Raw genomic sequence first — 5,973 nt, 5'->3', positions numbered from 1 at the left:
CCTGTCCCCCCAGCAGTACAGGTACCCCCCCCCAAATACTGCACCCCTGTCCCCCCAGCAGTACAGGTACCCCCCCCCCAAATACTGCACCCCTGTCACCCCAGCAGTACAGGTACACCCCCCCCTCAAATACTGCACCCCTGTCCCCCCAGCAGTACAGGTACCCCCCCCCCCCCAAATACTGCACCCCTGTCCCCCCAGAAGTACAGGTACCCCCCCCCAAATACTGCACCCCTGTCCCCCAGCAGTACAGGTACCCCCCCCCCAAATACTGCACCCCTGTCCCCCCAGCAGTACAGGTACCCCCCCCCCCAAATACTGCACCCCTGTCCCCCCAGCAGTACAGGTACCCCCCCCCCCCCAAATACTGCACCCCTGTCCCCCCAGCAGTACAGGTACCCCCCCCCAAATACTGCACCCCTGTCCCCCCAGCAGTACAGGTACCCCCCCCCAATACTGCACCCTGTCCCCCCAGCAGTACAGGTACCCCCCCCAAATACTACACCCCCGTACCGCACCCCTGTCCCCCCCAGCAGTACAGGTACCCCCCCCCCAAATACTCGCACCCCTCTGTCCCCCAGCCGTACAGGTACCCACCCCCCCCCCCCCCCCCCCCCCCCCAAATACTGCACCCCTGTCCCCCCAGCAGTACAGGTACCCCCCCCCCCCCCCCAAATACTGCACCCCTGTCCCCCAGCAGTACAGGTACCCCCCCCCAAATACTGCCACCCCTGTCCCCCCAGCAGTACAGGTAACCACCCCCAAATACTGCACCCCTGCACCCCCCAGCTGTACAGGTACCCCCCCCCCCCAAATACTACACCCCTGTCCCCCCAGCAGTACAGGTAGCCCCCCCAAATACTACACCCCGTACCGCACCCCTGTCCCCCCAGCAGTACAGGTACCCCCCCCCCCCAAATACTGCACCCCTGTCCCCCCAGCAGTACAGGTACCCCCCCCCCAAATACTGTACCCCTGGCCCCCCACCAGTACAGGTAAAGCCCCCCCCCCCCCCCCCATATCACACCCCTCTCCCCCCAGTACTGCAACCCCGTACTGTACCCCTCTCTCCCTAGCAGTGCCCACCCCTCAGCTCCTGTACCTGGCAGGAGAACTGGTGTATCCATATTTCATCTGGAATCTCTGTTATGTATTCCAGTATCCCGGGAATTATACAAGATAACTCACCCATCTGACTTTACAGCAGTGCTACAGCTTTAGCCTTCCTTTGACCTTTAACCTTTCTTTCCCGCTTTCAGCCACCAGATCCACGTGAAGGAGGAACCCACTGAGATGGAGGAAGACAGCAGACCTGTGTCGCTCATGGCAACGGTCACCCAGAACCTGGCGTTGCCTGGCGATGAGCGTGAGATGGAGGAGGAGCTTCCGGCTGAGGAGCTGGAGTAGAGGGGCGGAGTCTGGCAGTGCGCCTCTTCCCCATTGGTGTAAAGTAGAACAACCACAAAAAAAGAGATACAAGAAAAAAGAAGCGATACAAAAGAAAGAAAAACAAAAAAATAAAACAGGGTTCGACCTCATCTGCTCGCAAACGCCAGTCCGCCACCGTGCTCGCTTAGCTTCCTTCCGCTGAGCACAAACTCGCTCTCCCAACATCCTTCCTGCTTTGCGTTCTTCAGTCTTTTACTTCCTGTTCCCGCGCGCGCTCGTGCGTCGGTCCCGCCAGTCCCCCCCCCTCCCGCGGCCTGCGTTCCGAGGTTCCGCAAGGCCATTCCACCATGGACAGGACGTTCCCCTCACCACTAAAATGTGCCACACACTCCTCCCTCCCCGGGATCAAGAGAGCAAACGGCACCGAGTGGCACCCGTTTCTGTCCAAATTCAGTAAACATACAGGTGTGAGTATCTCTACATGCAAGCGTGCACACCAAAACCTGTATATATTTTGGAATATTTCTTGGAGGTGCCTACCTCTCTTTTCAAAAGTCCTATTGGTTCTTTTTGGCAAGAAAATAAAAAAACACCCCCTTGCTTTGTGACGGGAGTGAGAGTGGAGGTTTTCAAGATTACCTCAGAAATCTGTTCACTCAACTATGATCACTGATCAGTTTCTGAAACTGAGTTTTTCTTGTCACGTGTTCCTGGTGTTTTATTATTATTATTATTATTATTATTATTAGTGTTTTTTGTTTTTAAATTTCCTTTTGAGGGGATGCTGGGACTGTTGGTGATGCTGTAGGGTGGAGATGCAGTGTAACTGATACGCCCCTATCGAAAAGGCGAAGCAACAGCAGAAACGTTCGGACGGTACGCCCTGAGGCTTGCAGAGCTCTCGCCCGTGCTGCCTGTGAAGCGCTGGCTGGTTTTGGGCAGGACTGAGGAAGGGGTGATAACTGTTTGATTCCTGTCACTTGGCAGTGCTAACCGTTGTAATTTAGAAACTGACTGCTTGCTTCCACGATATCGGTCAAACCTTCTGCCAGACGGTGTCACCAGGATCAGCATGCTCGATGGAGAATTTGCTAGGATCAGTTTTTCCTTTTGTTTAACAAAAAAAAATGCGGTTTCCAAAAAGGACATTTCAGGAAAAACAGCTCTTTTCTCCTTCATTTCTCTTAATCGAAACGATGACTGGCAAGAATTTAACCTCCAAAGCCGGGTGGTGAAATGTTACAACCGGGAGCGAATGTCGCAGGAGATAAAATGGACTTTGCTTTTGGTAATTATGAGAAGTGTGTCTGTTAGTTTTTGATTTCCTTTGTATTTGTTGTCATTACTTCTACAGGTCAGCTCTTTCTATATGTCATATTTCAGTTGCCTGGTGTCTGTAATGGATTTGTTAGAGATACTTATCTAAACTGCTTGTTCTCATCATTCCAAATAGGGGACAATTTTTATTGAGGAAAAATAGTATTATTCACTTCCCCCCCATATCTCACCATTGTCCAGCTCTGCAGGAAGACAGACTTTCTGCTGACAGATGTGTTGAGTTTAGCACTTAAAATGTATGGACTGAGAAACAGAACATTGTCACCGTTATAGACCAAGGAGAAGCCGAGTGTTGATCCATATCTGTCTGTCTGGTCCCGTAAGCAGTAGAAAAGATGGGTTACAAATGAGAGGCTCTCTGATAACATCAGGAAAGCCATCCCTCCTTCCGACAGCAATTCATGCCTCTCTCATCCTGCTTTTTTGTCAGGTTTTAGTTTTTTTAATTAACATCAGCTGCGATACAAAGCATTGCTTTAAAAAATATTACTTCAGTCACAGAATACCTCATTCCATGGAGATTCCACCTGAAATGGTGTCCAATGTAAAAAAATATATATATACTAATAATAAAAATATGTAGGGAATTCTTGATGTGGGTAACCAACATAATGACACTCTTGCTCAATATCCATTTAAAAATATCAGTTTAAACTTGTCTACTTTATAAATGTATATGGCTTTCTGCAATTCACTATGTGAGTTGGAATCCTTGGAACAGCGTGTGAGATTTTAACTTTTGTCAGTGAGCACAAAAGCATCGTTTTTTTTCTGCAGTGCCAGACCAAATTTAATGACATTTTTTGTGTATTAACAGGTTTATTTTCCCAGTTTTTTTTTTGTTACAGGTTACCAAAGAAACGAGTAGAAAACCAAAAACCCTTCTGTTTTTTTTCCTCTTTCCACCAAAAGTACTGGCCAAAAGAAAACAGATATGTAGTTTAAATTATTCTTGTTATTATTTCTTATTTTTCTGAAAGTGAAATAATTTGTTCATTACTTACAGTACGGAGCATTCCAAAACCAAAGTTATAAAAAATGCAGAAGAGAAAGAATTTGGTTGCTTTAAAAAAAAAATATTTCTGTGGAGTGAAGAATTCTGGATAGATGTGGTAAAAGGCCAAAAACAGACAGTATTAACAAACCTCATGCAGTTCCTTAGCGTGGAGACAGAAAGCACTTAAAAGCTGTACCGTTCTCAGGCCATGACTGTGTTTTAAACACGACCCTAAAAAGCCTCACAATAGAAGATTGCAAAGAACTATTTTACCCTCGTAAGGCACTTGAAAATGACGGTAACAAACCTTTATGTGACACTTGAAGCCAGCGGAACAGACTCAGTGGTCTTTGTAATGTTGCGGTTATTCAGTGTTGTTTCCAAACAGATCTATATTTCACTCAATAACGCACCTATACCAAAAGAGCCAAGCATTTCATGGGCACAGACAAAGCCACTTCATCTTTATAATGCATATTTTTCATATGAACGTAGAAATTAATTCATATGCTGATCTCAGACTTGATGTGTTGAAGTTTGTGTATTTTTTATTTTTTTGTCATTTTATTTTAAAAGTATTGGGAAGTATTCCAAATGTTCTGTTAGCTGTGATTGATGGATAACTCTTTGACAGGTAAATGTGGAAATATAAACATCAGTTTTATTTTTTTCCCCTTCAGTTTTGTAAACGTTCTAACCATTTCATATGTGTGTGTGTGAAACACCCACACATATAATGGTGGTGGTGTTCTCAGCAGGATTTTTACACGGCTGTGTGTTCGGTTTTGACAGTAGGCTGAAGAATAGGTCATGATGTAAATTAAGTAGAACAGGGGGAACCTTTTTGCAAATTAATAGCCTCTCCTGCACTTCAGACTATGTTTAATTGCGGAGGAATTATTTAAATTACAAATCTGAAAGCAGCAGATTTTCATAACACTTAAATGGGGCAAAATGCACTGGATTTTAATCCATAACCTGCTTTAACACTTCAAGCCAAGACATCTGCAACAAAGACAAAACCAAAAACACTACCTCCTATAAAAACAGTCCACAAAGTTGAAGGCTAATGGTTTGAGACTGAATATCTTCGTTTGCTTCCGTTATCTTTAATAATGATAGAATATACCAAAATCCAGTTTTACATTTACGCAGTTTACCGTCATTACATGCTGAGTTTAAAGATTTGCCAGAGTATCTGGACTCCCGAATTCACGAGCAAGAGCATAAATACACACTTATTTCCTTGACAAATAAAAAAACGACTACCTCTCCCAAATGTTGAGTTCAGTAGAGTGCAAACCATAAGTGGTCAACGTGTTTAAAAGGTCTACACAGAATGCATGTTCGCCATCTTTAAGTGATCGATTAGCATATTCTCTATAAATACGGCGTGCGCGTGAAGGCTTAATTGCGCGCTCTAATTACACGCGCATAATGAAGGCCAGGCTCGCTTTAAGCCAATCAGGGCGATCTGGACGGCTGGTCATTATGGTGGGTTCAGTGGGGTAGTCACCTGGCTGTCAGACTGCGAGATGGGCGCGAAGCGTTATTACAGCCGCTCCAAATGGCCGGTGTTCAAATTAAGCATTTCAAAAGTGTGGTTTTAAGACGGCAGTGCACAGAAAAAAAGAGAATAAACTGCAGATTGCCGTGTGACGGTCTCGTAACAGTAGTTTAAATTCACGGTCTGAATGCTTTAGAGACCGTATACTCCCATAGCCTGTGACTAAACATATAGAGGATATTTCTTTTATTATTATTATTATTATTATTTGATTTTTTTCTTTCTTTTCCTTGTATGGGCATTTTTTCATAGATCACGCAAAGGAAATTTGTTGTTGGTTTCTACTGATTCACAGCTTTTTTTGTTTTTGTTTTTGTTTTGTTTTGTTTTGTCCGCGGAGTCGGAGCGTAGGTGGAGGGGGTTGCCCGTGCCACTCTGTGGGCACGCGCGTCAGCAGCGTTGAGAATTCCTCTGCCTGGGTGAACTGCCATCTCTGATGGGGGCATCTCATCTTTTTACCGGAAATAAAATAAGATATCCAAAGAGTAAAGCAGAGCTTATCCACACACCGTACACAGCAGAGACCAGAAAAAACACTTACAAATGAGTTTTATTGAAACTTTCACCATAGAGGAACTGCTGCATTAAAAAATATATATATCTTCAGTTGTGCTTTAAGGTACTCTTGTAAACAGAGTTGTTTTTTAAGATGTAGATCGACATTTGTTGATGGTATTAGCAG

At 45.2% G+C, this 5,973-nt stretch overlaps 1 long non-coding RNA gene across 2 annotated transcripts; it reads left to right on the top strand.

Annotated features, from left to right (window-relative positions):
• Nucleotides 1-84: 84 nt before the first annotated feature.
• Nucleotides 85-5,973, top strand: LOC118211606. 2 transcript variants are annotated; one of them, XR_004762034.1, is made up of 2 exons: nucleotides 85-112; nucleotides 1,260-5,973. It is a non-coding gene; the product is annotated as an uncharacterized LOC118211606 (long non-coding RNA). The 2 variants fall into 2 exon arrangements; XR_004762035.1 differs by lacking the exon at nucleotides 85-112 and adding an exon at nucleotides 881-901.

This window comes from Anguilla anguilla, chromosome 13 (genome assembly GCF_013347855.1).
Source record: "Anguilla anguilla isolate fAngAng1 chromosome 13, fAngAng1.pri, whole genome shotgun sequence".
NCBI classification, from domain to species: Eukaryota; Metazoa; Chordata; class Actinopteri; order Anguilliformes; family Anguillidae; genus Anguilla; species Anguilla anguilla.
This window is presented reverse-complemented; position numbering and strand designations above follow the sequence as displayed.